The 19,182-nt window shown below is 42.3% G+C and overlaps 1 protein-coding gene across 1 annotated transcript in view; it reads right to left on the bottom strand.

Moving 5' to 3' along the window:
• cracr2b (calcium release activated channel regulator 2B) overlaps positions 1–5,749 on the bottom strand; it is a 164,623-nt gene extending 158,874 nt beyond the window's left edge. The window contains exon 1 of the mRNA XM_041196657.1: positions 5,662–5,749. The gene's annotated coding sequence lies outside the window, so the exon portion shown is untranslated. The remainder of the gene's footprint in view (positions 1–5,661) is intronic.
• Positions 5,750–19,182: the final 13,433 nt, after the last annotated feature.

Here is a 19,182-nt window from a genome sequence, read left to right as displayed (position 1 = left end):
GTTAATAAATACATACATCTAACCTACTTAAGACTACAAAGGCTTCAATAAGACCTACCAAACAGTATCCAACACACTACAACATTCTCTATCCCTCCTTCTCCCAAAATCAGTGTCTTAGGTGGTTTCACAGGCACTAGTTCCTTCATGTGAGCAGCCATTCTCCATATGTGTGTTGCACACTAGCAACAAAGTAGATTTTTGATTATTCTAACACAATCCTGTCCAGTCTCCTGTGTTCCACCATTCATAAACTTGAGGTCATTGTGTCTTAACTTGCATCAAATCCTGTTCACCTATCACCCCTATTCTCACTGATCTACTCTGCCTCCCAGTTAAACAACACCTCACTTTAAAAATTCTCATCCTTGTTTTCAAGTACCTACATGGCCGCACACCTACCTATCTCTTCATCTCCTCCAGCCCTACAACCCTCCGAGACACCTGCCGCTTTCTAATTCTCACCTCTTGAGCATTCCTGAGCATTTAATCACTCCATTATAGTTGGCCATTCTTTCAGCTGCCTGAGCCCCAAGCTGTGGAATTCCCTCACTAAATCTTTTTACTTCTCTACCTCTCTTTCTTCCTTTAAAACATTCCTTAAAATCTACCTCTCTGACCAAGCTTTTTGTCATCTGCCCCAAGACCTCCTCACATGTTTTGGTGTCATATTTTGTTTTAAAATGCCCCTGTGAAGTGACTCGGGACATTTTGTTATGTTGAAGGTTTTTATAAATACAAGTTGTTGCTTTAGATTTTGAATGCCAGTTATATCATAAAGCAGGTGGGACAAAGTTTGCAACCCATGTTAAAGAAAAATAAAATCAGAAACGAACATGGGGAGCTCATAAACAATTCTGTAGATCACGAAGCGTCACAGTCAAGAATGCAGATACCACATTGTGCTCTTGGGGAGTTCACTGGGCAGAGGTTTAACATGAGTTACTAACACAATAGCTACAATACTGGATTAGATTTAGACCAACTAAATCTCATATCACATTACCATCACCCCTCGCCCCAATGCTAAAGTTTAGGAATAGGAATACTCAGTTTTTTTAACTGCTTCTGTGTTAAATTCTGCTCCAAATATGAAACAAACACCACAGCTACAGAATTCTGGGATGCACTGCTACTTATTTTTTTAAAAACAAGGATGGGCTGAAAAAGTGACCCCAGTTATCATGGAAATTCCTAAACTTATTTCAGTCACCTTATTCTCAGGGCAATTTTTAAAAAGTGACTCAGACCCAAACACTTGTACTTTAGACCCTGAACAACCATTAATAGAGCCACGGTTGAACATGAAATCCAGATGAATTACTATGTCCATGACATGAAAAAATAATTGTGGAAATTGCGACAAGGTTCTCAACTTAAAATGAACGATTTCAGATGGGGAAAGTGGATTTATAACAGATTTGAAAGGGCAGACAACAATTTATACACAAATGCTTTCCAAAATAGACAAGAAAGCTTTATAAAGATATCACATCCCCAATGAGAGAAAAACAGATGAAAAAGAGGAGAGAGTATGTGTAAGGCAACAGATGGAACCAACAGACGGAACCAACATAACAACAGATGAGTTTCATTTATAGCCAAATCAAAAGTTTACAAAACACTCTTTCATGGTCATTCTGCCACTATGAAAGGAGCCCACATTCTCCACTTTGGTCTCAGCTGTATAGAAGGGTACAAGGAAGGCTGGAAGTGCAATTATGATAGGTGATTCAATAGTTGGGGAATAAACAGGTGTTTCTGCAGCCACAGACATGAATCCAGGATAGTCTGTTGCCTCCTTGGTGCCAGGTTCAAGGATGTCACTGATCAGCTGCAGTGCACCTTGAAAGGGAGGGTGAACAGCCAGCAGTCATAGTCCACATTGGAACGAATGATGTAGGCAGAAAGAAGGATGTGGTCCTGCAGTCAGAATTTAGGGAGCTAGTTAGGAAGTTAGGAATCAGAAGCTCAAAAGTAGAAATCTCCCAGTACCACATGCAAGAAAGTATAGAAATAGGAAAATAAAACAGATAAATTTGTGGAGAGAGATGGTGCAGGAGGGAGGGCTTTAGATTCTTGGGATATTAGGACCAGCTCTGGGTGAGATGGGACTTGTACAGGACAGATGGTTTGCACCTAAACAGAGCCGGGACTGAGTTTCTTGCAGGGTAATTTGCTAATGCAATTGGAGAGGGTTTGAACTGACTTGGCAGGGGTGTGGGATCCAAGGTGCACAGTATACTGGGAGAGACAGTTGGCACTAGAATTTGGAATAGAAAGTGGGGGTCAGAGTAAGGGAGAAAGTAATAAAATTGTAAATCAGTGTTACTGTGAATGTATGTGAATGTTCGGAGTATGGTAAATAAGACTGGTGAGTTCTGGGCGCACATTGCCACGTGGAAGTATGATGTTGTGGCTATGACAGAGACCTATCTCAAGGAAGGGTAGGGCTATGTATTAAACATTTTTGGACACAAGGTATTCAGGAAAGACAGGAAAGGAAGAAAAGGGGGAGGAGTGGTAGTATTGATTAAGGAGACCATTGCAATATTTGACAAAGTGGATGTCCCAGAGCAATCAATGAAGAATCCTTTGGCTATAGCCAAGGGACAATTAGATTGCTTGGTATAGACTATGTGCCCCCAACTAGTGGAAAGGGTGTAGAGAACAAATTTGCAAGGAAATTACAGAGGAGTGTAGTAGTTATAATGAGAGACTTTAATTATCTGAATGTAGACTGAGATAGTAGCAGTGTAAAGGGCAGAGAGGGCCAAGAGTTCCTAGAGTATGTTTAGGAGAATTTTTATACAGCAGTATGTTTCCAGCACAATGAGAAAGGAGGTACTGCTAGATTTACATCTTGGGAATGAGGAGGGCCAAGTGGATCAAGTGTCAGTAAGAGAACACTTAGGGGACAGTGATTGTATCATAAGGTTTAGGTTGGCTATGGAAAAGTGCAATGAACAATCAGAGTAAGAATAATTAACTAGGGAAAGCCAATTTCAATAGGGTAATGGATCTGGGCCAAATAAATTGTAATCAAAGGTTGGCAGGAAAACCGATTGCTGAACAATGCATACATTCAAAGAAGATATATTTCGGACACGGTCAAAAAACATTCCCTTGAAAGGGAAAGGTAGGACAAACAAGTCCATAGTACTCTGGATGATAAAAGATATGGAAATTAAGATAAAGAAGAAAGAGTGTGCTTATGACAGATGTCATAGAATTGAGAACCAGGCTGAATGTAGAAGGCTCAGGGAGGAGGTGGAAAAGCAAATAAGAGGAGCAAGGAGGGAGTATGAAAAGAGACTGACAACCAACATAAAAAGGAATCTCAAAATCTTCTATAGGCATACAAATAGTAAAAGGAGGAGTGGGACCGATTAGGGACCAACAAAGGGGTCTATGCATGGAGGCTGAGGTATTAAATGAATACTTTGCATCTGTTTTCTCTAAAGAAGAAAATGCTACCCAGGCCATGGAGCAAGAGGAGGTAATTCAGACAGTAGAATTAATAAGGAGGTATTGGTTAGCCTGTCTTTACTTAAAAGTTGATAAGGCACCGAGGCTGGATGAAATGCATCCAAAAATAGAGGGAAGTGAGAATGGAAATTTGCAAAGGCACTGACCATAATTTTTCAGTCTTCCTTAGGCTCAGGGTGGTGTCAAATGACTGAAGGATTGCAAACATTACACCTTTGTTTAAAAAAGGGCATAAAGATAAGTCCAGCAACTATAAACCAGTCAGTTTAACTTTAGTGTTTGGGTAACTTCCAGAAACAATAATTTTGAACAAAATTAATAGTCATGTGGACAAATGTGGGTTAATCAAAGAAAGCCAGCACAAATTTATTAGGGAAAATGGTGATCAACTAACTTGCTGGAGTTTTTTGATGTGGTAATAGAGATGGTTGATGGGGCAATGCTGTTGATGTGGTGTACAGGGACTTTCAAAAGGCATTTGATACAGTGCCACACAATAGATTTGAGAGCAAAGTTATAGCTTATGGAATAAGAGGGACAGTAGCATCATGGATACAGAATTGGCTGAGTGACGGGAAACAGAGGTCAGTGGTTAATGGGGCTGGAATTTTCCCTTCCTGTCAGCGGCGGGGTTCATGGCAGGTAGGAGCAAAAAACATGATGGGAGCAGAAAGAAAAATCAGTTTCCTGACAGTGAGAAATGATGGCAGGAACATATGGTCCTGACTGACATGGCAGGATAATGGCGGGCTACCATTCCTGCCAAAGGTCATCGGGAACTGGATTAGCATATCATTAATGTTATTCAAATAAGCAGCCAATGGGAATGCTCCCCCCCTCCCCCCCCCCCACATGGGCATACCTCCACCCCACCAGCAGGAATTCACGTCTCCCTGATTCATAACTGGAGCCACATGGTTCACGTGGCGAGACAGCTCTTACCTGAAAAACTGTGGTCTGAATCATTGGAGGACCACACAGAGGTAAGGTGTCTGACAACCCTGGAGGGGGGTGGGACCGAAGGCAAATAGGTGGGGATCATAAGAAGGCAAAGGAGGGGGGATTCGCCGGAAGGCAAAGGAGGAGGGGCATCACCAGAGGACAAAGGGTGGGGGTGCATCGGAAGGCAAAGGAGGAGGGTTGTCACTAGAGGGCAAAGGGGGAGGGGATCGTCGGAAGGCAAAGGGGGAGGGGTCGTCAGAAGTCCTCCTCTAGGGTCTGGACAGAGTAGATAGGGAGAAACTGTTCCCACTTGTGAAAGGATTGAGAATGAGGGGGCACAGATTTAAAGTAATTGGGAAAAGAAGCAAAGGCAACACGAGGAAAAGGTTTATCACACAGTGATAAGGTCTGGAATTCACTGCCTGACAGCCTGATGGAGGTAAGTTCAATCAAGACATTCAAATTGGAATTAGACTGTTATTTGAAAGGGTTTACGGAGAGAAGGCAGGAGAATTGCACTAAGTGAAATGCTCATTTAAAGAGCAGGTGCAGACATGATGGGCCGAATGGCCCTCCTTTTGTGTTGTAACAATTCTGTGATACTGTCGCTAATGAGTTTTACTCCCCTCCCCCCTTATTATGCTCCTAACTGAGGAAAAAGCAGGCAGCTGTCAACAAACCTCAGACACTATCCTACAGCATACCCCAGTCCGTCCTAGGGGTTGTTTGTGTCATTTCTGCCTATGCTCTGGTTATTTTACGGTACATCTGATCCTCCTCACTCCATTCCATTGCCTCAGGTGAGAAAAAGAAACAAAAATAGAATAGATGAAATACAAAATATCACAAAGTTAAAACTATTTTTGGCCTGTACTTTTGCAGACTGCAATTTGTAGGCTTTTAATAAAAAGGTAAGATTAACATTTGAGTTTTAATTTAACCCCAAACCTGGCTCAAGTAGCAAATCTCTGGAGGTTGTGACTTTGCATGTTAGCAGCAGATAACTGACAATCTCACTGAAATAACTCCACACTCAAAAGATATTTCAATTAGGGAAAGAGTGAGAAAAACAAGGTATTTTGACAGAAACTAGACCTGCTATTCCACAGCTCCGACCAAGGTGAGCTGGGAACAAGCTGAGAGGAGATCACACGGACAGATACATGTCAAGCCAGCACGCTGCAGTTAAACCAGTCGCTGCGAGCGTGTTACCAGCAAAGCGAGTCTTACCTGCCTAAGCACTCGTAATACTGTTTCTAGATGGGGAACTGAGAGTTAAGTGCAGACTCCGGATCCCTTCTGCTAAACTACACCGAATCCATCTCTTCCAGAGGGAAACTAAAGTCTCTCAATTTGCACAGCAGGTTATTGCTGCCAATTTCCGGAAATGGGCCGTACAAACCTGGCGGCTAAAGACATTTTTTTCACTGAAACACTTCTGTTTTTAACCTTTTAAAGCCCACAATTCGATTCTTAAAGACATGTTTCTCCTAACTGACCCGTATGCCACTTCTCCTCGTGTTATTGACCGCGATCTGCACATTTACATTTGAAAAGTATTTAAATTGATTTGCTAATTTGGGAATGTTTATTTTCAGGCATGATTTCTTTCACCTTGAACCTGTCAGTAGAGCACCTGTTTAGATCCCAGGGGGCCGTGGAGGTCACAGACAAGGAAGAGGAGGAGGAAAATGCTTTTACCCCGTGAGTTCTTATGATCTGGGAGGCATTCTGAAAGGGTGGTGGTCGTTGTTTGGGACATTTAAGAGTCAGCCAAATTGCTGTGGGTCTGGAGTCCCATGTTGGCCAGACTAGGTAAGGACGGCAGATTTCCTTCCCTGAAGGACATTAGTGTGTATTTATTTGAAAAGATAAAGGGGCTAAGAGGAAATGGGGTAGGAGTTGGAACTAATGTGATTAGGTCTTTAAGAGCCAATGGGCAGAATACCCTCCTTCTGTTATGTGGCCTCCAACAGTAGATATTCCATGAGGATGGGTATAGAGTGCAATGTTGACCTGAATTTGGCAGTTGAGTTGATGTTGACAATGCAGACTTTAGTTTGGACAGGTTCCCCATCACTCTTTTTAGGTGGTTTTCAATGTAAAAATACAGATGCCATTTGGTCCACTGCACTGATGCCTATAGGTTCTGAAAGAGCTCTCCACTGATTCCCTTTCCTCCTGCCCTAGTATGTTGCTCTTGCTGCTACTCTTCTTCCATTGCCCCAGTGGCAGTTATCATTCTTCTGTTGCCCCACCCCTGAAGAGTTAATACAAACATTCTCTCTCCTGGTGTTCACACTGCTCACACTCATTACATGATGAATGGTCATATGGGTGAGAATTGTATCCCACCAAAGCTTCAACACTTTGGAGCAGGGTGGTTGTGGTAGTGAGAAAGTTGACAGAAAAAGGAGTGGGGGAAGAGGAAGGAAAGGCTTTGTACCTTCATAAGTGGAGGGGGCTAAAAAATGAATAAGAAAATATGACCACAATACAACCATGTCCAAATCACCTTTTCAACTGTGACTGTTCCACTGCGTATGTAGTTCCATTACTGTTGTTTGTCTGTCTGCTTGTATCCCGCTAAATGGAGCTACTATAGCAAAAGCTGTTAATTTATCTGTTTCTGCATCATTCCGCTCCCCAATTTCTCTTTTCCACTTCTGGACTGAAATTCTAAAGGTTGGGACTAGCACTTCTCTGTACTTTGCTACATTCTTCACATTTGAGCTTACACAGTAAAAGGCATCATGCTATTTAACATGAAAACCAATACACCCAAACTATTCTCAAGGTCACTCAGTACTCCTTGTCCTCCCTAATCTCTGTGACATTCAGCATGGTTGACCATACCAGTCTCCCATGTGCCCATGGTGAGACTGTGCTTACCTGTTTCCACTCTGTCCTAACATAGCTTCTGTATCTCCAGAAACAGCTTCTGCCCTTGCCACCAGAATCAACCCCAAAGTTGCCCATGACCCCGCTTCCTCATTTGCATTGTTATTCTATATCATCCATAAATGCAGCAAGGACTATATTGGACTTTTTTCAAAAATTGTTCTCGGGAGGTGTGTGATGCTGTCAAAGTCTTATTTATAGTTCCCATTTATTACCCTGACAACTCCCTTAATATCAACAAAACACTTTGTAGAATTGCTCAGTCATATTATTTTAGCATGATATTTGTTTGATGTTACTGGGTTCAAGTGAATATTACATTTCATTTGCCATGGTTATCTTCACAGACATGTTCAGAAAGAACATTGACATGTTCCCTTAATTCTAGTCTAGTCCAAGACGATTGTCATGTTTTGCCGGGCAGCAGTGATCCTCTCACTCCTACATGCGTCTGAGACTTGGACAACCCACAGCAGGCACGTCAAAGCACCGGAGAAGTACCACCAGTGGTGCCTTTGCAAGATTCCCCAAATCTGATGGCAAGAAATATGGTCCAACAGCAGCATCTCCTCCAAAGTAACATGCCCAGCATTGAGGCGATAATCACTCAAAACAGTTCTGTTGGGCAAGACACCAGATGCCTGACACTAGGCCAGACTCCCAAAGCAACTGCTCTACTTGAAACTTGATTGTGGCAGTAGAGTCCCAGGAGGACAACAGAAACCCTTTAGGGATGTCCTCAAAGAATCCCTGAAGAGGTCAAACATCCCCGCTGACTTATGGGAGTCCTTGGCTTGTCAACAAGCAAATTGGAGAAGGTTCAGTGGGAAGGCACCGAACACCTCAAGAGACTTTGTTAGGAACAAACACAAGTGAATCCAGGCATCAGAGAGAGCATACAAACCTTCTAACAACTCATCTACCCAACATTTCAAGCACCACCAACCCTGCATATGGCAGAATCTGCAGATCGTACATTGGACTTATCAGCAATCTCAGAAACCATCGAACCGGAGTGGATGCAAGTCATCCTCAATCCCAAAGGACTGATTAAGAACACTGTACTCTACATTAACCATGAGCAGACAGCCAAAAAGTACTTCCTTTGGAAGAAATTTTCATCCCCCACCTCTGAAAGCACCAAAGCAATTTCCACTAGCTCAATATGTTTAGTTAGTGAATAACTGAACCACCTAGAAAAAGTTTCAGGTTCAATTCTTGGTCCGTGTAAAGTCTACTCAGCACATTTGGGATGATAGTAGGAGTGATATAATTTGCTTCAACTCTCGTGAATCAAAGAGTTGAAAATAGCTTAGGGTTCTTAATTCCTCTCCTGAGCAGAAGGTGGGAGAGGAAAGCTTGATAAGTGTGGGGGACCTCCTGGTAACTTTCTGACCAGTGTTTGCAAATAGTCTAAATAACTCCCATTGCTCAGGAATTGTCTTCAGTCTCTTTTTTAAAAAACTGTTTTCTTCATCATTCTGCTGAGAGACCAATCCTAGTCTCATTCATTTCAGCCCAATCTCATTGTTAACTTCCCTTTCCTGTACAGTCCTCCCACAATTATCCGTTTGACTCTCTTCAGTCCAAATTCCACTTTTCATGGCACCAACACAACCATTAGTAGTGATAGATGTGCTATCACCAATAGTAGGAGTTTGTATTGCACACATATTTTCACAGACATGATACCCACATTTGCAAGTATTATGTAGCCTAGGATCGCCCTCTACTGCCCACTTCAATATCTTCTCAATGGACACCAAAGCAATATACAAAACAAAAACTGAATTACCTGGAAAAACTCAGCAGGTCTGGCAGCATCGGCGGAGAAGAAAAGAGTTGACGTTTCGAGTCCTCATGACCCTTCAACAGAACTGAGTGAATATTAGAAGAGGGGTGAAATATAAGCTGGTTTAAGGTCAGGGGTCGGGGGTGGGGTGGGGGGAGAGAGAAGTGGGGGGGGTGGTGTGGTTGTAGGGACAAGCAAGCAGTGATAGGAGCAGATAATCAAAAGATGTCTTTTCACAAAGGAACAAAGGTGTTGAAGGTGGTGATATTATCTAAACGAATGTGCTAATTAAGAATGGATGGCAGGGCACTCAAGGTACAGCTCTAGTAGGGGTGGAGTGGAAAGACTAGCAGGACATACAAGATTTAAAAATAATGGAAATAGGTGGGAAAAGAAAAATCTATATAAATTATTGGAAAAAACAAAAGGAAGGGGGAAGAAACGGAAAGGGGGTGGGGATGGAGGAGGGAGTTCAAGATCTAAAGTTGTTGAATTCAATATTCAGTCCAGAAGGCTGTAAAGTGCCTAGTGTGCCCTGCCATCCTTTCTTAATTAGCACATTCGTTTAGATAATATCACCACCTTCAATGCCTCTTGGCTTTGTCTGTGACATCTTTTGATTATCTGCTCCTATCACTGCTTGCTTGTCCCTACAACCACACCACCGCCATCCCCCCCTCCCCCACCACTTCTCTCCCCCCACCCCCCCCACCTTAAACCAGCTTATATTTCACCCCTTTTCTAATATTAACCCAGTTCTGTTGAAGGGTCATGAGGACTTGAAACGTCAACTCTTCTTCTCCGCCGATGCTGCCAGACCTGCTGAGTTTTTCCAGGTAATTCTGTTTTTGTTTTGAATTTCTAGCATCTGCAGTTTTTTGTTTTTACCAAAGCAATATATATCTTTTACCTTTTTATATTCTTCAGCATTGATCCCTTTTACAAGGCGTAACAGATGACGTTTTTGTTCCCATATAACTTTTTTACAGAATCTAGCCAAGTATGATATCAAAGGAGCCATATACAAAAGTTAGTCACACAGTTTAGTTATAAAATGCTCAGACCCTGCCTGATTTTAAAAAAAGTAATTTTATGACTTGATCTCTAATGATTGATCTTTTAAAAATATATATTAAAATATTTTATAATACGTTATGATTCAGACAATTTCTCAAGCATGCCTCAAAACATAGTTTTCACAAGCAATCCTGTACCTCCTTTGAACTGAGACATAACCTTACATGTGAAATAAATGTGTACCATATCACAGACTTAACAATCTACATGTTGGCTGCTTAGAAATCATACACTCATAACTTCAAAAGGTGGAAATATGCTATATTGGCAGGGTCATATAGCAGGTTAATAATAAAATATTTTTTTCTAATCTAATTACCAATATGTAGAAGCCAAAAATAAATAATCAGATGTTTGTTTTATTCATTCAGGGGGTGTGGGCTTCACTGGCTGGGCCACCATTTATTGCCCATCCCTAGTTGCCCTTGGGAAGGTGGTGGTGAGCTGCCTTCATCTGGTACATAGATATTATAAACAGCTTTTTAAAATGTTAGTAGTGCTTAAGTTTACAGAGTTGTCTCTCACTGTAGTCACCCAGATTATATGAATAAGCTTCACCTTATGACTTCTATACCGAAAGAAGCTTTTCCCATCATGTGTCAGCTTTGAGACTTATTTCTCTACTGAAATTTCTGTTTGGTTGTACAATGTAGATTATGGCTCTGGCAACCACCTCCTCTTGTCCTACATAGCAGGCTCCATAGAATCAAAAAAATGGGAGAAAGGATACTGATAAAGGATAGAACAACAATAAAGGATACCAAGGTGAATTTGACATTAGATCATTTGATACAAAACTAAGGAGGAATTTGGGAATTTTTTGGTTATATGTTTTAACCCAACTAGAATGAAGTCATACCAAACTAGGTTAGTTTGGTTACATCACTTATGCACATCAGTTCTAAAAAAAAGTCTTTTTCAGAGGAGATAGCTAGAGGTGCAACTTAAAAGGCATCCGGTGTTGTGGATTTGGTGATATCTGCAGGGGCCAATTGCAAGTACATTATGTCAAGATGTGCCTAGGAAAGAGCAGAAAGGAAAATCAGAAAGAGTAGCGTGACTTGATTGTTTGCCTCCTAGTGACTGGGTCAGAGCCAAGACCTAGAGGTGGTCACTCACCAATTTTCACTGCTATCATCAGTGCAGAACCTGAGCAGGCCAAGCTGTAAGAACTGTGAGGGAAAATGAGTGAAAAATGGTCCTCAAAAGAAAAGTAAATTCATTTTCAAGCTACTAAGCTTTAAAGTTCTCCGCAGGATCTTCTGAACCAGTTACTATAAACCATTAACTAATAAAGTGCCTTAAAGTACATTACTGTTACAAGATTGAAAGACTGTGATTATAAAATAGTTAGTAGTTTTTGAATATACTGCGCAGGATTTTCACATCTCCTTCTACTTCACATGAAGATCTACTCCTGACAAATGACATTTGCATTTCATGTTTTTTTTCCTATTTTTAAATTGCTTAAATCGCTAAACTTGGAAATATTGTGAACTATGAGAAGGATAGTGTGGAACTTCAAAAGGACGTAGAAAACTTGGTGGAATAGGCAGACAGGTGGCAGATGATATTTAATGCAGAGAAGTGTGAAGTGATTCATTTTGGTAGGAAGAACATGGAGAAGCGATATAGAATAAAGGGCACAATTCTGAAGGGGGTGCAGGAGCAGAGGGACCAGGGCATGTGAAATAGAAACAGGAAGAGCTGGAAAAACTCAGCAAGTTTGGCAACATAAGTGGAGAGAGAAACAGAGTTAACATTTTGAGTCCAATCTGATTCTTTCCACAGGTTGAAGAATCAAAACGCGAGGTCATAGTTTTAGGGAATTGGCAAAAGAAGCAACAGAGACATGAGAAAAAACATTTTCATATAGCGAGTGGTTAGGATCTGGAATGCATTGCCTTAGAGTGTGATGGCAGCAAATTCAATCAAAGCACTCAATAAGGAATTGGATGATTATCTGAAAAGGAAGAATGTGCAGGGTTACAAGGAGAGGCAGGAGGATGGTACTAGGTGCATGCTCACTCGGAGAGCCAGCACAGGTATGACAAGCTGAATGGCCTCCTTCTGTACTATAACAATTCTGTGATCCTGTGCTTTCTCAAGCGGGAAGCATCTCAATCAGACTTTGATGCAAATCAACCACACCACCTTCCTCCAATACCTCTCCTCCGTTGTTCAACTCGCTTGGACTCCTTTCACTTGGTTCCACTTTTACCTAATCAATTGTAGTCAGAATCTTCAGCAATGGCTTCTCTTCCTACTGCATTAGATTGTTGGACATTCATTCACCTCATGAACTTTCTGCCCCTTGACTATGCCATTAGAAGATATAGGCCGGGATTTTCATGACCCGCCATGGACAAGGCAGCGCCCCAGCCAGAAGTCCATTGACTTGAGGCGGGACTGGACGATGCCGGTGGTGGGCGGGTGCAGAAAACCCTGCCCATTGGGGTCAGCATTCAGACTTATGCTAACCGGACCCAGCTAAACCTCCGCCATTACACCGCTTGTCCAATATCCAGTGCTGAGAGAGCTATAATTTTGTTTAGTTAAACACTGGAAGGACCATAGCCTGTCCTTGGCACCTGCCACAAACACACCTTTGCCCACAATTCCATCTGTGACAGCGGCCATTCTCTCAGGCTGAACAGGTTGTTGGAAACCTCACCATTCTTATGTGATCTCAAGCAGTTTCTGATCACATCCTCTCCATCACCAGGTCCACCTACTTCTATTTCCATATCGCCCCTAGGTCAGCCCATTTGCAATTGAAATCCTCATTCAGGCTTTTGTCACCTCTGAGCTGGATTATTCCAATGTTGTTCTTGTCAGCTTCCTGTATTCCGTCCTCCAAAAACCTATGTCATCCAGAACTCACTTGCATGTATCCTTTCTCATATCAAGTCTTGCTCACTGGTCACTGGACTATTAATCCAGAGGCCCAGGTGGATGTCCTGGGGACATGGGTTCACTTCCCACCATGCCAGCTGGTAAAATTTGAATTAAATTAATAACATTTGGAATGGTGAGTAAAATTTCAGTAAAGATGACCATATAAATATAATTGATATTTGTAAAAACAGATCTGGTTCATTAATGTCCTTTTAGGGAAGAAAATCAGCCACTCTTACCTGGTCTGGCTGGTGTGTCTTCAGGCCCGTAGCAATATGGTTGACTCTTAACTGCCCTCTGAAGTTCCCTAGCAAGCCACTCAGTTCAAGGGCACTTAGGGATGGACAACAAACGCTGGCCTGGTAGGCGCCACCCACATCCCATGAAAGAATAAGGAAAGAAAAAAGCTCTTGCTCAAACGGCCTACTATTGTTCCCAGTCCAGCTTCTTAAATCTCAAATTTGAGTATTGCTGGGAAAGAGACATGTCTAAGATTTTTGTCTTGTACTTATTAGAACATTCGCAAGAATACCAATAGAAAAGGGAAAACAACAATTTATATGACATGTGAAGAGAATGCTGATTGGTTGGTAAGTGGCATTGCCATGGAGAATGCATCCCTGATGATGACTGATAGTTAACTGCCAAGCATTGTTTCAATTTAAACCAGGCTGTTTGATCCTGATTGGTCAAGGCATTGCCCTGAGGACTGAGTCAGCAAATGGCTGTCACTTATTTTCTTTAGCCAAAACAGGCGCAATGTTTGTACAAGTTCTTTCTGCCTGCAAAGAACAGGGCCCTGTGTATTAATATATGTAGCTTCCAGTACGTGCAAATGTGCCACATTCTGAGCCCAACTGACAATCTTAAATCGGTTGTCAGCTGAGGATTATTTAGCAAACATTGTCCAATCGTGGAATGACATCTAGTGTTGGACAGCTTTTGAGCTTTGCAAGCATGGGCTGATTGGGTACAGTCTGTTCCCTGCCTGTTGTGATATGATCCACCAATCTTTGGGACGTACGGCCTACATACCTAGCATCACACTGGCACTGAAATTCATACACTACATTACTCATTTGTGTGATAGGCAGAACATCTTTTTGGCGTGATGGCAGCATCCTGTTCGTGTTCATTGGACCTGCTGCTCAACATGACTGGACAGCCCTTCTCGAAAGTAAGCTAAAATAGCACTGGCTGGACTAGTGCAAAAGCACTGAGCTACCGTGGGACATATATGACAGGGTTCGTCCTCATGGTTCACTACGTCTGTATATGTATGGGCTACTCAAGACACACAAAAGTGATGTCCCTGTACACTCCATCTTATCCATGACTGGTTCTGCACAACATGAATTGGCTGAACAGTTGGGCGAGTTGTTACAACTAGTGTTGACCAAGTTTTCCACATACATGGTGAAGGACTCCTTCATGTTTGCTAAGGCCATACAGGATGTTGACAGCAATGCCATGTCCATGTGCTCATTTGACATTGCTAGCCCATTCACCAATGTTCCGCTTAAGGAAGCCATAGGTATTTGCACTGCAGCACTATATCATGGCAATCTAGACCTACCACCATTGCGTGAATCAGTATTCATTGAACTTACGAACTCGACAACTCTCACAGTTGAGTTCAGTTTTAAAGACACCATGTTTGCCCAAATAGATGGTGTTGCCATGGGATCTCCTCTCGGCCCAGCTCTCACAAACATCCTTGTTGGGTTCCATGAGAAACATGTCTTCGATGGAATAACAATTAACCTCCCACCCCTCGCACATTTCCAATATGTTTGCTATAATTAAATCTGCAGCTGCATGTAACAATTTCCCTTCATGTCTTAATGGGCTCCATTCTGCGCTCAATTTCACCTTTGAAACGGAGCAGTCAAATGAACTCTCTTTCCTTGATGTACTAGTTGAGAAATCTGCCAGGGGTTCTCCACCACAGTCCACTGCAAACCTACCTTCACTGGTCAATGTACATTTTGGGATTCTTAGGAACACATGCTATAGGATTGGTCTCATCAGCAACCTTGTAAATAGGACTTGAGATTTTGCTCACCATGCAAGCTTGATGCTGAAATAGGGCACATTAAAGGCATCCTGAGGGATAATAGCTATCCTGATCAGATCATTTTGCGCTATATATCTCACAAACTCATAAACAAGCCTAATGCCATCACTTTTGACCCATGAAAAGTGCCCAGTCTACCTCATATTACCCTGGAAGGGCAAGGTATCTCAAAAATTTGAGCAACAGGTGAAGCTAGCTGTTTCACGCTGCTACTGTGCAGTAGCAACCCGAGTGGTATTTGCCACTAACAGGATGCTGCCGACAAGCCAAAAAGACATTCTGCCTATCGCACAAATGAGTAATGTGGTATATGAATTTCAGTGCCAGTGTGATGCTAGGTATGTAGACCATATGTCCAAAGTTTGGCGGATCATATAAAACAGCACATCCTAGCAGTAGTTCACAACAGGCAGGGTACAGACTATACCCAATCAGCCCATGCTTGCAAAACTCAAAGCACAGTGTCCAACGTTAGATGTGATTCCTCAAATGGGCAATATTTACTCAATAATCCTCAACGTGCTAAGAATTAAGCTGACAACCAATTTAAGATTGTCAGTTGGGCTTATAATGTAACGTTCTTGAGTGTACTAGAAGCTACATGTATTTACACACGGGGCCTGTTCTTTGCAGACAGAAAGAACCTGTACATACATTGCGCCTTTTTCAGCCAAACAAAGTGACAGCCATTCGCTGACTCATTCCTCAGTGCAATGGCTTGACCAATCAGGGTCAAGCTGCTTGGTTTAAATTTCAAACAATGCTTGGCAGTTAACTGTCCGTCACCACCAATGGTGCATTCTCCATGGGCAATGCGCTTGCCAACCAATCAGCATTCTCTTCTCATGCCATATAAATTGTTGTTTCCCCCTTTATATTGGTATTCTTGCAAGTGCCCTGATGAGTGCAAGACAAAAAGCTTAGACTTTTTCAGCAATACTCAAATGTCAAATTATCATCCACCTGTTTAAACCCCTTCATGACATACCCCTCCTAATCACTAACCTCCTCTAACCCCACAACACTCACCTGAACGCTGTATTCCACTGACTCCAACTGCATCTCTTCACCCCACCATTGGTTGTTGCGCCATCAGCCATCTAGATTATTATGCATGGGATTCCCTCTCTGCTGTTGCCAGTCCGCGTCCCTCTTCTCAGCATGTTTGGTATCCAGGCAATATGTTTTGTATTTCTCTTCTCATACACCCTTTCTTGTGCTTTGGAATAGAACGGACAGGTTTTATCATGTTTAAGGATGTAAATTCAAATGACTAAACAATCACATTTGTAGGTCTTCAGACTAAATAAAAACATGCAAAACCAGACATTGTTCATGATGACATTCTGATGAATCAATAAAGATCTCCGTCTAATTACTTTGAAAGAAAGACTTGCAATCCTATTGTGTACATCACAACAAATGAAATACTTTTAAAATGTAGTCACTGTTGTAGGAAACAGAACCAATTTGTGCGTAGCGGGCTCCCACAAATGGAAATGTGATAATGACCAGGTAATTTGTTTTTTGTGATGTTGATCAAGGCCAAGAATATCAATTAGGACACCAGGGTTAACTGCCCTGCCTGACTCCAAACGTTAACATCTTCCTGAGAGAGCAGACAGGGCTTCAGTTTAACATCTCATCAGAAAGATTGCACCTCCAACGATGCCACACTCCCTTAGTACTGTGATAGAATATCAGCTCTGATGTTTGTATTCAAGTCCAGGAGTGGGACTTGAACCCCACAACGTTCAGACTCAGTGGTGAGTGCACTACACAACTGAGCCAAAGCTAACAAGCAAATTATCCAGGAAGTTGTTGAATCATAAGAGGTTCACAAACACCAGTTAATTGCAACACTTTATTATTAATAATTAACAACTCAAATAAGAGACTGATATTACAATACAGCAACTGAAGAATACACATTAGATCTGAACTATGTCACATTCAAAATCAACAACATCAAAATACAGCAAATTAGGCTTCCCTGATTGTCTAATGGATAAAGTCAATAGCAATGTAGCAGCAAGATTATACACACCAGAGACCATAAATTTGATTCCTGTGCCAGTTAGCTCTCAGTCAGGGTGCCATAATTGGGCACAGGATTGGGGGTAGGGTAGTGAAATGAGTCCACTGTATAGGGGAAGATAAAAAGAAAGTCAGCCAGAGTTCCTGCTTCCAATTACCACTGTGACATGAGAGAAAAATGTGAAAAAAAGGAAAGAGAAAAGGATGCATGTTTGTATGTGCATGGGCAGGCAACACAACTGGAGGATGAAGGATCGCACCTTGGTGTGGTGCCCTTGACAATTAAGTGAATGCTCTAACACATGGAGAATGGGTACGGGAGTCAGAGCCTTTATGGGGAGAGAGAAGGAAGTTGACAAGATATGTAAATTAGGGCCATTTACTGCTTTCTAAAATAGGAGCTTTCTTCCGGAAAACTCTCACAATGGCTAACAAGTCCCAACATGTCCAAAATCCTATATATTAAATATCCCATGTAACTGTTGACAGACTGTAAAAGAATTGCAGTCAATTATTTACAGATGAGAGTCTGTAAATAGAGAGAGCACACAGAGCAGACTGAACTTAGAACCAGTTCAATGCTCTGTGTGCTTCTGGTAGCTCAAAAAGACAAAACAAAATCAAAAAATGAAAAAGCCTCTTTGTTATTTTGAAGGGCACAATATAATGTCACAAGAGAATTTAAATGAATCACTTTTTAGTTTCAATCTCTAGTGCCACTTCAATAGAGCTTCCTTGGACCAAAGTGGCTGGATCAAAGTTAGCTCCCTATGTTGTTATATCACAGAATAGGTTTAGTGACTCTGTGGGCAGGATTTTACAGGACACCATGGTCCCCACCCCTCCGGCTAAAAAGTCATGGGGGGGTGCGGTGGGGGTGGGTGGAGCCCACCCACGATCCTGACAGCTGCCCTGCAGCAATTTAATGCTGGGAGCAATGTTAATTGCTTTCAGGAAAGACTTCTGTCCTTATATTGGTAGAAGGCCCACCTTAGAGAGCTGCAGGCCATTCGGATGGCCAGCAGCTCTGTAGGCCCAGCAACACTACCAGGAGCAGTGCCTGGGATTACAGGCAGGCCCATCATGCCAAGGACCCCAGGGGTCTGAGATCAGGAGTCAGGTTCAAAAGGTCAGGGGGCACAGTTAAGAGGATGGATGAGTGTCTGATGGGCTGGGGTTGGTGGGGGGATGGGTAAAGGAGGTCTCCCATTGCCCAACAGCAGCCCATGCAGCTAAAGCTCCCCCCACCCCACCTGCCTGACCCCACTGGTAAATTATCAGCGGTGGTGGGATGGTAATTAACTGATTACTTAAGGGCTTCAATTGGCCCAAGGCTGAGCAGGCAAGCCGATGTCTCCCATAAAATTTCAGGCAGGTCGGAGGCAGGCGGTTGGAAGGTCACCTGCTGAATTTTACATGCCGTCTCCCTGCTTTCAAACCTGCCAGCGGGGGAGTGTAAATTCCAGCCCTATATAATTTAGTGCCTCCTTACTGGACATTTGAAAGGTTAGGGGGAAAGGAGAAGGAACTAGCACTTGATAGATCATTTGCATGAGTATGATAGACCAAATAGTTTCCTGAATTGTAAAATGAATTTTCCTTTGGGACAGATTTAATTGTGGAAGTGGCACAGATTCTGTGACTTTAAATAGACAATGGAGCATTTGATCATATCTGCAGTGCAGTTATTTACAACTATCAAATGAACTTGTATTTATCTAACTTTTATATTTTCAGGAGATCCCATAAACCTCACAGCCATTGAAGTACTTCTGAAGTGCAATCACTTAAAAAATTAGCAGAAATTTTTTCCAATACTGGAAAGACCAATATTGAAAAGCATCTGCCTCAGTCCTTGCCACGAAGTCTCTTCCTGTGCTATCAACTCCATCCCTCTCCCTGGCTATAGTCTGAGACTGAACCAGGCTGTTCACAGCCTTGGCATTCTATTTGATCCAGAGTGGAATTT

This window comes from Carcharodon carcharias, chromosome 10, assembly GCF_017639515.1.
Source record: "Carcharodon carcharias isolate sCarCar2 chromosome 10, sCarCar2.pri, whole genome shotgun sequence".
Taxonomy (NCBI): domain Eukaryota; kingdom Metazoa; phylum Chordata; class Chondrichthyes; order Lamniformes; family Lamnidae; genus Carcharodon; species Carcharodon carcharias.
Note: the sequence above shows the minus strand (reverse complement) of the source record. Positions and strands in the feature narration are given on the sequence as shown.